The sequence below is a fragment of the Falco naumanni genome, chromosome 4, assembly GCF_017639655.2.
Source record: "Falco naumanni isolate bFalNau1 chromosome 4, bFalNau1.pat, whole genome shotgun sequence".
NCBI lineage: Eukaryota > Metazoa > Chordata > Aves > Falconiformes > Falconidae > Falco > Falco naumanni.
Window position 1 is genome coordinate 42,048,265 of NC_054057.1, and position 18,745 is coordinate 42,067,009.

Here is an 18,745-nt window from a genome sequence, read left to right on the forward strand (position 1 = left end):
AAATTGGCTTCATTTTGCTCCATGATTCACAAAAAAAATAAGAAAAAATGCATAAAGCAGTTCTGCATTATCAGTTCCCTAATTTGCCTTCGCGTTAGAGCATCATCTTACTCCTAGTCTGTGCTGTTTTATTCAAAACAGTAGTGGACACAAAACTGGCATTTCTTGCTCCAGCTACTTCATGGTCAATCCTGGGACCTGGTTATCCTTGAAAACAAACAAATTCAATTACATCAGTGGAACTTAAACTTGCAGTTATTTCAATAGTAGGTGAGCATAGTTCTCAATCTATGAAGCACCATCATAATACTTACTAAGATCTTGGTTTTCACATTTTACTATAGGAAAAAAACAGTTCCCATAAATTAATAATAAAAATTTCAGCCTACAGTGCTCTTCATATAACACAGTACATCTAAATTACCACATTAAAGCATACTGAATTACAGTTCTTCAAATCAAGGAAGGCTAATGTCTGCACCATGTGAAGTAATACAGCAAGTACTCTCTGAGAGGAAGAAGGTAAAAAGAATAATATAGCAATATCTTGTACACTACAAATGATCCAGAAATACTATCTTTGGGCATGATCACTTGTTACTGTTAGCAAGGTTAAAGAAAAATAGTTACTTGATATTCATACAGCTTCTTGTGGATAGAATTTTAAGGAATTCTGTAAATACGGGGCTAGAGCCTTTGATAGAGAATACTGACACAGAGCAATCCCAAATCCTTTCCCTGTCCTCAAGCATTTGAGTAGTAGGCTGGAGTCAGGGTTAAGTAAGAACAGCCATGGGTAGCTCTGATTAAGCCTAATCAAAATACCTGCTCCTGATCATAGTGCTGACCCATGGCTACTTAACAATCATGCTATGGACAGAGGGGCGAGTGCAGCAGACTTGATTTGGGGAACAAGCTCTCTTAAGTCTCCTTCACATCTGGAATTTTGTAAAGAGAATTGAGACCAGGATAAATAACTACTCTACAGAACTGCTCCTTGCTATGTACCTGAAAATACACGATCATCCTATAATTCTGTTTTACAAGGTGAAGAACAAGGGGCCATTAAGTTAAAGCAGCATCTCCATAGTAACAAAGGAAGCCCATGATGAACAAGATTTCTCGACTCCCAGCCCTACAGTTTTAATGCTGATATCACAAAACTTCTCAGCAGGGTTTTTCCTGGCTCTTTTTCAGTGACATTTCTGTTAAGTCACTTTCAGCATAAACTAACTCTTAACTTCTAATACTCTATTTACAGCACTGAAGATAGTAGAATGTTCTAGGAAAAAAAACTATTTGATAAACAAATCTCTTTTTTTTTGTTGTGTTAATATAGCTTAAAAATATGAAAGGAAAAACTGGGAAGAGATCAGAACACAGAGCAGTCTTTCATTTAGGACCTTATACTAAATTATAATTAGAAGCAACTGGGTTAACATGCAGCATAGTTAGAATAACAGTGTAGTTACTTGTTCTGCAAATTAATTTCAATGTCTATTGAGTTATCAGTAGTAACTATTTGGCATGAAACAAGTAAGATAACCTCTCTGAAACCTGGCATATAGAAAGAGAGAGAAAATACCATGTTCTCTCCTTGCCTTCTGAAGTCTAAATTAAAGTTGTATTAAGATGGTTTTATGTTGAGTTCAAAAAAATAAGTGACATTAAAAAGTGAATTTCAAGTCTAGTTGGGTAAGGTTCTATTTACATTGCATTTCTGTAAATATTTATTATTTTTTTATATATACATAATCCATTACCAGGGAATTAATTTATGTTAGGGCCTAAGGCCTAGCTTTGAAGAGCTTTTAGTCTTTTTATCTCCCTGATGATCTCATGGGAAGCCTGAGCCTGCCTTTCAGCAAAAAAAAAAACTCCAAAGCCTGAGGCTGCCTCTGGAAGAGCTACATTTGCCTTCAGGTCTGTGCTAAATGTATTTTGGCAGCTTTACTACAGCTGAAGAAATTTTTCAATCTCATCAGAAAAGTGTACGCAATAATGATAATCTGTAATACAAAACTGCAAACCCTGGGGGTGGGAAGTGCCTAATATTACATACATGGATGCTATTCTACAGTCCCAGAAGTAACTACACATTTCACTTCCTTTTAACAATTTTAAATGATCTCTTTGCAAGATGAAGACACAGCTATAATATTCTGTGTGTAGACATTCAAAATATGTCAGACTCAGCTTCCCCAAGCTTATATTTAAATCCTAGGATATTAACATCCAGTGTAGCACAGCACTTGACTAATGCTACCCACAGGGGTTTTCTAAGATGTTAGAACTTTCTACAGCTAAAAATCAAATTGAAGTAAAAAATTAGTATTAGCGTGCAAGTCCTGTTAATCTTACGTTGGCTTTCAGCCTAATAATGAGATTAATCTTATTGTTTCACCACCATTAAACATAAAAACAGCCTTTGGAGCAGCACCCAGAACCTAGCGACCCTGCCCCTACTGTGTGATAATCAGAGGACTGAGCCAGAGAGCCCTGCTCCCTCCCGAGACCCTTCTTTGGCCCACGAACCTTCTGTTCTTGTCTACACCATGAACTGCAGCAAAATGCCTGTCAGGACCCCCATCACAGTCTGGATTAGGCCACTCAACTGTGGGCTCAAATACCTGTTGGGCTGGAAGCAACAGCTACCACTTCCTAGAGGAATGCCATCACAACTGAACGAACAGAAAAAAAAGGTCATAAGCCTTCCACTCTCTAAACACTCAGCTGAGTTTCTGAGCGAGCATGTTTGGAACACATACGCTGCAGTTGCAGAGTGGCAGGCAGGCTCCAAATTCAACCTAAAGACTTCACATGGGGGGTTCTGATGGGTTATAAGCAATGGACACTGTTGGGAGGATGCTGAATACCTGCACAGTGCTGTAACAGATCTGCAGATTCTGCTCTTTGCTTACACACATTGTGAGACAGTTTTGAAAATTATATTCTGTGCACATCTCAGCTCAGCATCCAAATCTTCTGTGGATGCCACAATCTTCAGCTTCTTAAGAAGACAGATTACCGGACTTTAGTTTACGATATAACTGCAGATAGAATATTTTTCGTATCAAAACTGTTACAATGATGGACCAGTGGATCAGCCCCAGTAGCTTTTCTGAATAGTATTTGGATAACTTCATAATGACATAGAGGTAGATGGAGATACCATTTATCAGAGTAGCAGCATTTGAAGTTAAAACACAAGACTAAAATTTTAAAAAAGTTACGTGCTCATGAACTCTGCTAAATAATAATTTAAAAAAATAAAAGCAATTGTTTGCCAAATTAAATTTTTATATGAAAGTTGTCAGTCACTTTCAAACAGGAGAACAGAAACCACCCTGCATGAAACTGCTAGCAATCTTAAAATGGAGAATAAATAATTACCATTCTGTCAAGACCAAGTCTACAGAAGTGACACTCCAATTTCTAAGACTCAACTTTCAGGAAGCATAGGGTTGCTTCAAGGACAGAGCTCCTGAATCTCATAGAAGTAAAAAAAAAAAAAAAATCCTTAAATACTTAAATACAAAATCATAAGATAAAAAAAAAGATAAGCAAACCAGAGAAAATGACTAAGTGGTTTAAGTCTGCACTGAGGTTTAATGACCCTGAATGAGATGTTGTGTCTCATCTTGAGTCAAAGTATTAATATTTAACTTCTTAAACTTCAATTAGCTTTTTCTTTGAAGGCTGCTTCTATCTGCATTTTAACTGAAAAAATGTCATCTTTATCCCAGTTATGATTTAATAGATGCACAGATACAAGTTATACAAGCAGATAAGTGAATTTTCTCCATATATAGAAATCTAGATGAATTTGCAATTTGTCCAATTTAATCAAAATCAAGTTTTGTTACATAAAATTTGGTGTGCCTCTACTTCCTGCTCAAGTCTATCAGTCTTCGCTGCTTTGCTTTCATTTGAAAAGAATTTCTGATGTCATTTGTTTCTTCTAGTGTAAAATGACTTGCAGACAATGCAAGAATATGGACACTCCTCATAGATTTTTCTGTCCACTACCAATTATAATTCATTCTGCTGGAGACTCAAATTAATGATGTGCTTTAATCCACTACTCATCCCTTGTATTGTAGCCACATCAGAAAGGAAGCAGTGTTTAAAAGTAAACATGCTCTCTGCTCTAAAAAAACACCAGCAGCACTTGTCATCCCATGTAGATAACCTTTATCTTTCCATCAATAAGGACCACACAAGTAATCCCTAAGGGTCCAGTTTTGTCAAATCAGAATTATGTTTAAAACCAAATACATGTGAAATTCTCTGCCATATACACTTCTCATGTATGAAAATGGTAGAAGCCATAAACAGTAGAAAACATTACAGGTGCTCCACACACTATATAACTATTCTCAAGCAATGTAAAACAGCATAATTGGCTATGTATCTGCATTATTACATTTGAAGAAACAACTGCCTGGTTGTTTTCTGTGCTTCAGTATCTATATTTTAGTCAAATGCATGAATATTTACTTGTACAATGCAAAGGAAGTATTAATATTAATGTTTACAAATTCAATACTCGGTTTAACATTACCTGACTTCTTTTACAGAGTATCCTGAAGATAACCGCTTCCAATCATTCATTATAAAATAATCTTATCTATGACAAATAATCCTCATTATTAACAGGTTAATTTCATGCAAGCTTTGAAACAATTCACACTCAGACCACAATAACCTGAAGAATACAAGACTTCAGAAACCTGCTTAATATGAGTTAAGTCATCTAAGGCATTGAGACAAGAAACTGCTGAAATCACTATTAACATAATCCTTATTTTCACAACTCCTTAAGATGAGCTCTTTTCAGGTAAGCTGCAGAGAGAGAGATTAGCTGATATGTATTGATTACCAATGTAATAAACATAGGTATTCCAGGGTCAAAAAAAGGGGTTGGTTGTTTTTTTTTTAAGCTGGGGACAACTTGGAAAAAAAGGGTAAAGTTAGATAAAAATTTAAAATCAATTAGGTATGAATAGAAGACCAGATCATTAAGTAAATCTCAGTTTACAACTAAGACCCTGGTTTCTTTCTTTCAGAGGTTGTGTTATCCACAGTATGGTTTAGTTTACTGCACTCCGAACTGCAGAATATACCCTGCCAACAACAGTAAATGTACTCATTGGTATGAAAAAAGTCTAAACATAGATTCTCCATCCATGGGAAAAATAATTTGGGATGGAACAATGTTCCTCTGGCACCTGTTATATATGTAATATGCATTATTTGTCTTGATTCAAATCTAAACAGAAAATACAAAAGGTTTTCATGTCTTTGCTCATTGTGAAAGAGAATATATAGGCTTTGAGTCAAATACTGCCGAATACTGTCTGCCAGTATTTATGGTTCATAAAGATGCAGAAATCTCTTCTTCTACGTCACTTATCTGAAAAAGCAATGAGACTGGTTTTAAATGGACAGCGCTGTGTTTTTCTACGTGGTTTCTCAGTCTCCCATCACCTCCTTTCATTTAATCTTTCATTTAATAAATAATTAAAAAAACGTTTTGTCTTTTTAAGTAACGAAGAAGTGTTTGTTCAAAACGTACTGGCACGAAGAATTTGTTATCCATTTATCCTGGGCAGTCCAGTGGAATGAGTGTTCAGAATGATGGACGGTGTTTGAAATAAAGAGAAAAATTGAGTGAGAGTTGACATTAGTAAAGCTCTTCTTTTGTTGTAAGTGAATATTAATGACTCCTGCTCAGTCTTTCATCAAAAAATCATTCAGAATGCTATGCTATTGGAAAAACGCTCCACTTGGAGAGACGTACTCATATCATACCTGAATCAGAAGCTGGCAACAGCTACAACAATACAAATTTTTAAAGCACATCTTTGTCTTCTGATTAAGTCTTTCATAGGCTAAGCTTAAACAGCATGCCTTCCACGCCCCAGCTTGTGATTTTGAAAATGTCTCTTTGTACCTATACTCTTAAAACTCAATTGGAAAAATACAAAATAAAGACAGTTTAAGACAAGGATGATTGTGGGTGGCAAACAAAATATTGCATAAAAAGAGAGAAAGAATACACAGATACAAAAACCTAGAAAAGGAATTATCTCATAACCAGGGACAGTCCTCAGCTCAGCCACACCATTTATAATTTTTTTTCAATAAGCTCATGTATTCTTTTTCCTTTTACCTTCCACACTTTATTAATTTTTTAGACTGTATATAGTACTGTAAGAAATTTAACTTAAATTTAATCTTCAGTGTTGTTATATTCCCTTCCATTGACTTATTTTAATTCCAAAATTCATTTGTAATGACAGATTTTTTCCTCTCAATTAACAAATGCTTTGTTAAATGCTGTATTTACATCAGGAAATGCCTTTTGTGCAGCGATGCTAATTCCTTTAGGTATTCTATCTGCCTTAGCTCTGTATTTTTTCCAGATACAAAAACATTTTTGTGGGGAAGTGGTAAAAAGGATGTTTATTTTTCCTACAGATAGCTGCAGCCACACGATTTCCTCCATACCACTGTGGCTTCTTATTCTTTTTTCCAACATCCATTCACCAGCAGTGCTTGGCTGCATAAAGTCCCCACCATCGTTTCAGATTTATGGAAGAAAGAAGCGGAAGAAAAAGCTGGCAGTACAGAACCACCATTCTTCCTCCAAAATCTAAAGCTGAAAACATTTGTGAAAATATGGCACCATTTGATACTTTCAATAACATGTTCTTGTATTTGTATAGTGTAGTTAAAAATGGTTTTTACTTAAATCCTACAGCCAGACCTTATTTACTGAAAACTTCTGCCACACACTCACCTTTGGATAGGCCATGGTACAAGAGCAATTCAAGATGCCAGAGTGACTATTACACTGCCTCTGCCTCTGTCCTCTCATCCTGCCTCCAGTCTCTGAATACTGTAAACAACACTAAGTTCCTCCTAGCCAGACTGAATGAACCTCAAGAATCACCAGGTTCACGCTTCCCTTCCCCAGCTCTGTCTAGTCGGAACATAACTCACGGGCTATGCCGTACTAGCCCGTTCTCAGACACCACCGCCATTCCATACACCAGTTCACTTTGTGAAGTGAGGTAACTTTGGTGAGACCACCTACATGGAAAATATACTGTGTATCCGATGATACTGTGAAAATCAGAGCTGATCTAACACATGACAATGGTAATACCATGAGCATGGTGTCTGCACTAGCACAGGGTTTATATGACAAGGAGCTGAAGAGGGTGAAGGGGAAGAAAGGTCAGCTTTCACAAAACTGTCAAGATGAAGACAGCCACAGCGAAAACTGCAAACTAGTTTTCCAGCTCTCTGAGAGGCTAACCTCTCATCTGTTCCTGCATCACCTCCATTCCTCTCCCACTGCTATCCTCCTTCCACAGGTGCCACATGCAAGTCTCTTACATCTGAGCTGGAGCACGCTCCCTCTGGGCACACGAGAGTTTAAAGACTACAAACTTTAAAATTTCTTTATATATCAAATATGCTCCAGTGCTAAGTCAACCAAGGTGATTTAATTCTTCTGTGTTCTGGTCAATGACCTTTTTTAGACTGGCCCAAACAAGCAGATACTGCCATACAATACATAGTAAGACAACTATTCCTGCAAAGAATGTATGACCATGACTAGAGCAAACTGTCTTATGAAAAACATAATCTGTGGAGCTCAACTGAGTTCATACTTTTCTACCTCATAAAACAGAGTGAACACCACCAAGAGAGACATGAAGCAGTGCACATTCACTTTCAAATTAAATCAACAGATGATTGTGAGTACACAAAAAGCAGATGTGCTCAATCTCAAGATGTCAATTTTACATTGTCACTCCTCAGATCAGAGCTCTACTTTTAGCACACAAAAAAGCTGAAAAGAAAACATAATTCTCCAGAAAATTTACACATAGGCCAGCTTCTTAATCAGTTCATATGAAATGACACAAAATCAATAACAAGAATTAAGAAAAAAAAGTCTTCCAGGTCACAGGAACAATTATGGGACAAGAGCAGGAAGTTTATGGCAGATACATTTGATGTGCCAAGATGCGTTAGAAGCTGGAATGAACTTCCCATTTCAATTTATAATTGAAGGTCAGTCTTGAATACATAATCATGGGGTGGAAAGACAAGTGCTTGACAATTAAAATACAGTAAATACAGTATCCAGGTTATTAAAGACATTTAAAAGCTATACACAAAGATACTGGTTTATGTAATTTAGGATTTTATCACCATACATACGATCTTTACTGAGGATGACTAGACAAACTAAAATTTGACATTTCCTAACTAACCTTACACATGTTTGACAATGCATTCAAAGTAATGTTTTCTATAGCATTCTGTATGTAGTTTTCCAGTTCATTTTCCCAAAAACTAAGCGGGACTTCCATTAGATAGCACTGTACTGACACTCCAAGCGATCTCTACTCAGGTTGCAGCATTTAAACCCATCACACAGATGTCTGCCACCTGAGCTGACAAACCAAGAACAGGCTGTTGTGTCCTTTCCCATACATCTCAATCTGCCAGTCCTGCCAGGCTCAAAATAGCTCCCTGTCAAAGTTAACATTTCTGTATCTTTCCCCAAAAATTAATAATTCTTTCCAAAATGACAGTCCCAATTTACTTGTCCAGATTGTCCTACTTTCCTGTATGTCCAGTGAACAATACCAAGTCCCAATTTCAATGCTTTTCCTTTTCAGCTTTCTTCAGTCCTCCCTTTACATATTCCTGTAAGTTTGTTCTGTCTCCTTTACAGAGGAATCACCTGCAGCCAGCAGACAGTCAAGGCGTTCATGGTACAGGAGAGAGAAACTCCCCAGTCCTGTTTCAGATATCTCAGCTTGGTCCACTATGCAGCAGTCCAACATCCAGCGGCAAATGCAGAGGCAATCCTGAGTCACTGTTAGCAAATTCTAGCTATGCTATATTCCTAAAGCAAATTAGGCAGACATCAATAGACAAACACTCATCCATCACATAAAACATCATCCTCTCCAGCCTCGTTTCTTTTTTTTCTTTTCTTTTTTACAACAATAGCAAATACAGCAGAAAAAAACAATGAAGTTTAAAAATTTTTGAATATTTTTTTTAAATATAAGCAAAGTAACATGCATTTTCCTTAGTCTTTGGAAGAGCTGTTCCAGGATGATAGCTGACATGGAAGTTTTCAGTTCCAAGTAGCTAAGTTAGACAAAAGTAAGCATTTAGAATAGAAAGTACTGGGCAAACAGTGCAACAGACAGGTCCATCAGATCTAATAGCAAAATCTGTGCCTCAGAGTTTACCTCTGAACTCCCTGATAAGTACCGACGAAAAGGTACTGTACTTGGTGGAGGACCTGTCTACAAATAAAAGAAGGGAGAGTTACCAGCAATGGAAAAAGATAACCGTGGCAAAACTAGACTGATGAGAAATTACAAACTACCAATAACTTCTGACATGGGAAAGGTATGGAGCCACCATTACTGAAGAGCTATACTGCCTTAATCTGTATTGTTGGTTTTAGAAGAGAACTTGCCTACCACAAGTTTGAATAAACAAACTATTTAAAGTTTATAACTTTATATCCAACAAAACAAACAAACAAACAAAATTAGTATTTGTCTTCAATTCTGAGTTACAGACAACAATGACTGTAGTCTATTCCTATCCAAACCAGTATCTCCAGCAGTAATACATGTTGTTTTGGCTGGCCATCGTTGTTTCCAATGAAAATAAAATCTTGGCAAGTACTGTGACTTCATTCAAGGTCTTTCAGTAAATCATAGGACATCTTGGAGAGGATAAAAGCAAACCCTGTCACCACTGAGTATGCTACAACATAACTAAGACTGACACTGTGATTTAGGGATATTTAATTTACCATGCCATAGCCTTAAACAAAAAGAACCCCAGAAGGTACCTTCTCTTGTTAACAACATGGTTGTTCTCAATTTAAACAAAGAAAATTAAGATTGTACTTCTGGTCACATTTATGTGCTTCCTGGGTACATCCTATTACAATGCACAAATGCAGCATTAGGACAGGAAGAGACCAGAGTCACATTAATCTAATTCTAACCCAGTAACTTTTGTCTTCCCCCAGCTCTCTCCCCCTGCTTCTTCTCTGAATCTTTCATTAACTACTCTTTTTCTTTCTGTCCATTAAAAAAAAAAATCGTCTGAAAGCTATGAATCAAAAATGTTTCAATGTCACCAGATCACCACAGTATCAGAGATTAATATGGTTAATATTCCTACTTTGGCACCCCCATTTCTCTAATTATGTTTATATTCTTCCTAATTGATATCATACTATCTGGCTGAATTGCAAACTACGCTTTCAGACTTTATTGAGTCATTGCTCAGTTGTCCTCATCTGCAATTAGGTCTCCACTGCCCAAGGTCCTAAGACCTGCCAAAACTCCCTCCCCCTTGAACAGCTTATATTCTAAATACAAGTTGATGTTAGCCTTTACCAAATCCTGAACTTCACCGTTTATCTTCTGTACATTGCAACTGTATTGCAGAATTCGGGTTCTGCTAAGAATAAACATGAAAGCATAATAATACATGTACATTTCTGTAGCATTCCTCGACATGGGATGCCAACTCCTCTTAGATGTGAATGGCAGCTTCTGTTTCAGATGGGGGTTCTTCCCTCACCTAGGAAGAATATAAGTTATCTGAGGCCACAGAAAAGTCTACAGAAGACCAGCAAACATAGCCAAGTCCTTGAACACAGGACTGTGCTTCCACCTTCCCAGTGTATTCTTTCTGACCAACAGCACATTAAATTCAAAGTCACAGCTGTATCCAAAACATCCCAGAGTACAAAGTCTACTTGTATGCCTCTCATTACCTACCAGTTTGGGATCTTTTTTTTAATTTATAGTCCTAACTCTGTGTTGGATTTGAAACAAATTTTCCCCCACTTACTCTCCTTTTACATTTCTAAACTTCTATGAAAAGAGGAAAAAAAAAATATGGAACAAAATTACTGTGAGCTCTCTGCCTTCTCAGCATTTTACTGGTGTCCTTGAAAAAACAAGGCAAAAAGAAGATACTCTTAATGTACTAACGTCAGAATAAATCTCAAGTCTCTGCTGACTAGTTCCATTTCTGAAACATTTTTCCATACAAGCAGTGGCATATGAAACCAATTCCTTCTTTCATAATTCTGTGTAACACTACATTTTTTCCCCCATGAAGTATATATAAAAAAACCATCTCCTAATTCAAAAAGAGAAATGTCACAAAAGTTAAACTCAAAATGAAGATCTGTAATCTTCGAGTCTCAAACGTGCTGTTTAATTTCAGAAACTATCATATCAGCAGTTTTGGAACACCCAAGTAGGAAGCGCACTTTTATTAATATTCCACAAAACCAGTTACACATAAGTAACACACATTGCCCAAAAAGCAGTCTAGTCCTTCCCCTTAGTAACAGGACCTATTTCAAGCTTTCTCCAAGAAAAACACATTTGGACTGTACACAATATTCACTACTGCACACTATACTGGAAATCCATAGTGATCACTGTAATTTCTTGAAGTTATCATGCAGGCATGCTTTCCCTCCTAGGCATCTCTCTAAAGGAAGCGAGCCACTGGTAATGACATCTTCTATAGAAATGCCAACTGATGCCAGAATGACACTGAGTAAGTGACCACGCACTGCCAAACTCAACTGGACGGTCAATAACATCACTAAATACTGCAAAAGATGTGTTCCATTTCATTTGTAATTCAAAAGATCAGAAAAACATGGTTAACACTAACACTATTGAAAAGGCAAATATAAATTATACTTTCCCTTTTTTTTATTGAGTTGTTCTATACGTAATTGCTTAAAGTAATTTCTTTCAATGTGCTGATAAAGACTTTTCAAACACCTCTATAAAAGCAACAGAAAAGAAACTACCTTAAACCTGGGCGCAGGTAACAGGCACGATAAATGGACATTGTAAACATGCATTAATAAAATTAAAGAAATACTTATGTGGGGGCTGTTGTACTGACTACTGAAACTTCAGCTGGTAATGGAGATGATATTATTACATTTTCTCAGTCCCCTGTCAAACGTACCTAATTAGAGGGAATATACTAGAACTCCTTAAAACTGAAGAAAACATAGTACCGAAAACCTCAGGTTCCCAGGCAAAGCTGTATTAAACTGGAGTTAGGACTAAGTTTGTATCAGTAACTTAGGAGCTGACCAATTTTATCATCAGTCCCAGAAAACACCAGGTCTGATTTTCCACTGACTTGTTCTTTAGAGGTGCAATCCCCATCAGCTGCAATGTCAGCTCCCCAAACACCTCCCCACCATGCCCACACCTCTGGACCCACCCTAGCACCTCCTGTATCCCATCCACAACTGAAGCAACAAACAGCCCAAGCTGCACCTGGTCAACATTCCTCTGGGAGACGAGGCAAAAAAACCCCAACAATAACAATTCTAATTATCCCAAAATAAAACATAAACAAGGAATATTCAGAATTACCGTTAAACTTAAAATCAGCCAATGCTGAAATCATGACATCTCAGCCAAGAGACCACTGTGATACGTATTCTTAACTTTTCGTCACTAAAAACTCCTAAAATTTCACATATTCCTGCATCATAGTATATAGCATAAATACACAAATGCATTTTCCTGTAATTACATCTAAAAATGAAAAGCCTTAATCTACATTTTTTTTGTCATCATTTAACAAATTTTGATCTGGCAGTGACAGGGGCCATGGCATTGCTAGACAGAATACTAGGGCTGCAGAATTTATAATCATTCCACCCATTTCCATTACTACAGAGTTTTTCCTTGGGGGAAGAACAAGAGAAATGTACTTCTTGTGGCACGATCCTCATATTTTCCAGCAATCTCAATCTATTTCCATTTATTTTCCCATATTTTCTTTAAAAAAAAAAAATCATAAAGAGGAAACAACTTATGGCTCTAATTCACCTGGAATTCTGCGTAACAACTTTTCACATCCCTAGGGATTTACTTATGGCTCTAATTCACCTGGAATTCTGCGTAACAACTTTTCACATCCCTAGGGATTTCCACCACTATAAGTACAGCACACTGTAAGCATATATTCTTACATGGAAGTGCATGCATCAGCAGAGATCAAACTACCTTTAATTACAGGGATTTCTACTTAACTGTAATCATATTAACAAATATGCAGGAACAGAATACAGCCCAAGCATATTTAGGGTAACTTAAGGTATGTAACTACTTTGCTTTATCTTTAGAAGGTGGCAAAACAAGATTTTATCTTAGGAATTATACAAGAATTCTCTTTTTGTACCTTCCCATTTTTTTAATGTAGTTTTTACAGCTACAGTCTTGCAATGAGCTCCATGAAGATCTGCCTTTATGCAAATTACTAAAGAACTCACAGTACAGGCAAAATCGTGCACCCATATGAATTTCCTCATAGAAGCAGTGCTTAACACTATGATCAAAACTGTATGCAACGGGAAATGAGAAATGCAAATTACCTATCTAATTTGAAGAAAAAAATGTATGTCTGTAATTGGTATTTACTAGAAATTGTCTCTATAATTTTGAATAACCCAGAGATTGCTCTGTGCGTATAAACAGACCTGGTTTAAGCCTCTCTAAAAATAGAAGACTCATATACAACTTACTTAAACTACTAGCAGGTTATACATGATTCACAAAACAATCGCTTGCATTTTGCAAGTGTTATGCATGAAACAGCCAGAGTGCTAACCAGCAGGGACTTACAGAGGCATCCTCTGACTGTGCAGAAAACAAAAGCCTGATGACCACTTCTGATTCTGGCTCACAAAAAGCCTAATAACTCCAGACATTACTATGTGGAATTTAATTGATTTTAATTTATGAGAGAATGTTTTACATTATGGACAAAATGCAATGGCTGTCTCAATGTTTGCCACTGATTCTATAAAAACATTGTCTTTATTGGTTTCTAAGGGAAAATTTATATCCCTATGAGCAATGAAATTGGTAACAGAGGGTCAACACAAGCATCTATTGTCATTGCAATAGTTACAAGCACAATAAGCATCTCCACACACTCTTAAACCGCTTCCTCTCGCTTCTTGGAGAACATTTTAATTGCACAAATTCAATACTTATGCATCCATTTTGAAAATCAGAGATCGTACTACAAAACCCACATTTGATGAAAAGGTAATCTGCATGAAAAATGCCAAAAGGCATATACAAAGTAGTATTTCACATACCAAAACAAAATTATGAAGTCTCTGCAAAATGAATTTCATCCATTATCTACATAAACCAGATTATAATAGGACAATTTTTCTCTGTAGAAAAATGCACGGAAATTGCAGCATAACTTTTATTTAAGAAATTTAATACATTTCCAGTATTATCTCACATATTGTCTTTGAACCAACCAATTAAACACTAAAATTCTTCTCATTTTCATTCTTTGTTATAACTGGCACCAAAAAAGCATAAGAAGGAACTGTATAAATACAACCTTTGGCAAACATTTTCTGTAAATTTTCACCATTCATGAACAGGGGAAAAATAGAGGGACACTTTTGCCTAAATTTTACCTTTTTCTTCTAACTGTAGTTTTAAAAACTCATGTAGGAATACAGAAGTGTTTTCTGCAAACAGCATGGAAGAAATCCAATACTAAAGACAAGTGAATAAAGCCACAAATGACTGATGTAACACAATGAAGGTAACATTTTAGTACCCTTCATAACTTTACTAGAAGTGTAGACTGTGCAATTAGCAATAATTTGTGATTTTTCTTTCTGAACACAACAAACTAGGAATTGTTTTGAAAATGTAAAACATCTTTAACGCCCTTTGAAATCCTCAATGACTTTGCTACTAAGCACAATCTTCTCCTAAATTGCCAACCTCTACTCTCCCATTATCAGCCTCCATTGTCTGAAGAACTCTTATCCCCTGTAGTCATGAGAAGCAGTTTCACTGATGCCTGGAGGCTATAAAGCCCTTTGAAATTGCAGAAATGTCCAAAAATGAGTTTTCTGTTACTTCAAGACGCTCTTGGTGGGTGTATCAGAGAATTCCAGTTCCACTGTGGGACAGTATTTTGTCTACACAAGAAAGGCAGGAGAAAGGCCGCTAGAAAACTCTTAAGGTTCACAGTCCTTATAAGCAGGATCCACATTTAGCCTACGTACAGACCAATGAAAAACAACCAGACCATATTTCAGAAGAATTTGCTGAATACCCTATGTGAGGGGAAACATTTCTTTCTTTCAGCATTAATTCTGTGCACAATGATGCACCACACTTTTGGCACAGCTAGAACCAAAATTCTCACAGTATTAATACAATTTATTACAAGGGAAGAATCAAGGATGAACATTAAGGGTCAGGAGCACTAAAGGCTGTAAAATTTTAATTATCCATCTGATATGCCTCTTAGGTCTCCCAGCATCTTACAGAAAGGGACTCAACCATCTTCTTCAACCCCACCTTTGGTGAAACTGTCTCCAGATACACAGCAATTTTATTAGTCTAAACCAAATTAAAACCTAATTTAATTAGATCAGGTAAGCCTTTTGCATGGGGGCTCTTAAATCACTTTCATCATGCATGAGAACTACTTTTGCTACCTACATCCATTAGCTCCCTAGCTCCTCCTAGCTAATATTAAACATAAGTGAAGTTTTACAATTTTCTTAAGCCAATTTAGAACTTCATTGTCACTTAAAAGGGCAATCCTGTCCTCTCCCCGTCTTGCCACACAGATGAATGGGAACGTATCTGGCACTGTCACAGCAGGCACCAGTAGCACCTCTTTAAACAGCAACGTAATGTTAGATCGGCTCAAGATGACAGTCACATTGCAGCCTGAAATGCATCCTTTTGGTCAGCCACCAACCCTGTGAGCACAATAATAAGTCTTTCACTTCTAGGATTTTTTTTCTTTGTCACCCTTAATTCCTGCAAGTTAAGGCAAACCCTTCTTGAATCTACCTGCTCTGCAATATTTTGGACCAGTTTTCCTGCCATGAATCCCCAAACAGTAAAAGATGAGCTTCTACTCAGAGAACATAAGCATTACTTAGCCTTACCAATAACAAATATGAACTTCTGACAATCCCCATGGTTAATTATCTCTACTCTTAAAAAAATACAATTTAATTTCTTACTTAAATTCACCTTCCAGATAGCAAATCTTGGTTTTGTTTTCTTCAACACATACGGTTTCTTTCTCCAATCAAATACCCTCTTTCTTCATGAGATCCTTCAAAATTACAAAATATTTTCAGTATTTTATTCAACAACAACAAAAAAAGGACTACCCCCCTATAAGAACTAAAATCTTGCCTTAGATCAATCCTTTAGCATTTCTCCAAACCTTCTCTAGTTTGTTGAGGTTTTTGAGTGTATCCACCAGAAATGAAACTGCTGCATCTACAGAGTAATATTAATATTAATAGAGAAAGAGACAATGACATTTATAGGTTTGTAACTACAAGGACTGTGTTAACACTTCTGGTCCCTGCATAAGTAGCTGATGCACATCTTGCATATCATTTTACTGTTTTCTTTAGTGAAGTAGCCACTTCCCAACTCACACTCAACCACCAAACTGTTAGGTATTCCATTTTTGTTTGTTCCAGGAACTGACTTTGTTGAGGGAAATGGGTATCTCTAGTAACTTGAATGCTGAAATACTAAAAAAGTGTATTAAAAAACAGAGGTAACAGTGAATAAGAAAAAAAGGTATTTCACAATCATCTACTTTGCTTGTGTGAGGAAGGTAAAATAATATGGCACCTATACAAGAACAGATCATGGAAATACAAAGCTGATTTGAGTCTCTTTAATCACATTTTTTTTTGTTTTATTGATTATTTTATCTTAGCCTAGATGATAAAGAAGGTAATATTCATTGATCTAAGGAACTCCACCACTACATAATAAGGGAACAATCACAGGACAAAAGCAGATTACCCAGAACCTAAGGAATTAAGAATGAACTTCAGATATTTCTATATTCTCAAAGAAATTCTGCAATATTTACCACTTCTTTACAGCAGACTATAAATGATAAGCAACATATTATAATCAACGTGCATCCACTGGAGTTCCATGAATAATGCTTAATTAAAAAATCACAATTTCCCCATTTGCAAAAAAGCCATAACGGAATTAAAGCTCAGCTGCTGTTACACTGGTCACAGCGCTTACAATATCTTTGAATATGTTACAAGTCAATCACAAAGTCAAAACAGAAAGTGATCCAAGGGCAAAAATATAGTTACCAACCACAGTAAGGCTGAGCACAGTAATTACTTTAAACAGTAGTTTCTTAATTTTTGTTCCTTCTCATATTCTACAGTTGCCCCAATTTTGCTGGGTTCCTCGAAGATGCCCTAAGATACTGTACTTCTTGGACATCATGGACACTGTTCATGTCTGTGCAAGCCCTTCATATCTTGCCTAATTTCTACACTGTCAGCAGAATTTCAAAAAAGAAAGTAAATTATTTATGTGCTGAAAGACCCAGCAACAGCGTATGTAGGAAGACCTTATAAATAGCATATATTTCTCCATCCTTCTCTGGCCTTGCAGTCAGCAAAGATTATAAAGAAATGAAAGCAAAGCGTAGCATTGGCAAGAGCAAGCTGAACAGTTTGAAGATGAGATGTTCTAGGGATGTTGGGTAAGCTCTAAGAAAACAATTACAATCCTTCCTAATTCCAAAAGGAGTAACAGCAAGGGAAGAGTAGCAAGTTTGGCTTTCTATACATGGCAAGTCACAGTGAGCACATGGAGAAGGCATACATAAAACCTTTGAAAGACACTTAAAAACCCAACAAAATAGCCATAGAAACAGGATGAAATACCAGGATGATGCAACTCTAGCCCTCAGCAGTCACAAGCCTCTCTTTCTTATACAGACGTACACTTTGCAGCTTGCTTGCTTCTCTGTGCATAGCACAAGACTGTATTTTGTACTCCAAAACCCTTCACTGGATTCGAAGTATAGGACCACATTAAAAAATTTCAGTCTGACAATGGTAAGCAGTTTGGCACAGAATGATACAGAGACGATACAACCACACTGAAAAAAAAAATAAAAAATTAAAAGGCCTCAAGTCCTTTCAAATCTGTTGAGAGAAAACATCTCCAGGCACCAAACCCAATTAGCCTGATGCTGAGCTGAGCAAGACATAACTGGACTGCATTTAAGATAGTGTTCTCTGTAGTATCTAACAACACTGATATAGGCCATGTAATCTCTAAATAAAACCCTAAACTGCACTTAACTACCTTTAGGAAGCTACAGGTTATTTAAATCCACAGCCACAATACCTTGTCCTATCTGTCAGGACTGCTGTCCAAGTCTCAGCTTTTCTGCTATCTTTTTCTTGTGTAAATACCTATATGCAGTACTAAAACCATTTATTTCTCACAGCTGAATGAATAGCTGTCACTCCAACAACTTAACACTATTTTTACAATCCCCAGGATCATTTTTGTTGTCTTCCCTTGAACTCTACCCAATTATTCTAAATCCACCTCACCATGGGGACGCAACACTCTAATATCAGTCTTGATTCTGTGCAACCTCTGCTGAGTGCATTATCCTCCTACCCAGCATTGTTCTCACTGTTTCTCCAAGGATATTAGCTCATCTGCCCCAGTGCTACAATGAGAGAGGCAACTAGAATGAATTCTACATTTTTCTGGTTTTCAAATCCAACTCTTATCCTCTGATGAGTACCATTTGCCTT

The 18,745-nt window shown here is 36.7% G+C and overlaps 1 protein-coding gene across 3 annotated transcripts in view; it reads right to left on the reverse strand.

The window, feature by feature from the left end:
* The window catches only part of NEBL (nebulette), a 269,278-nt gene that overhangs the window by 104,026 nt on the left and 146,507 nt on the right, over nt 1-18,745 (reverse strand). The window contains exon 1 of one of the 3 annotated variants that reach the window (XM_040591575.1): nt 16,151-16,242. The exons of the other annotated variants lie outside the window; for them this stretch is intronic. The gene's annotated coding sequence lies outside the window, so the exon portion shown is untranslated. Of the gene's footprint in view, nt 1-16,150; nt 16,243-18,745 lie in introns of those variants that run through there. 3 annotated transcript variants of the gene reach the window in all.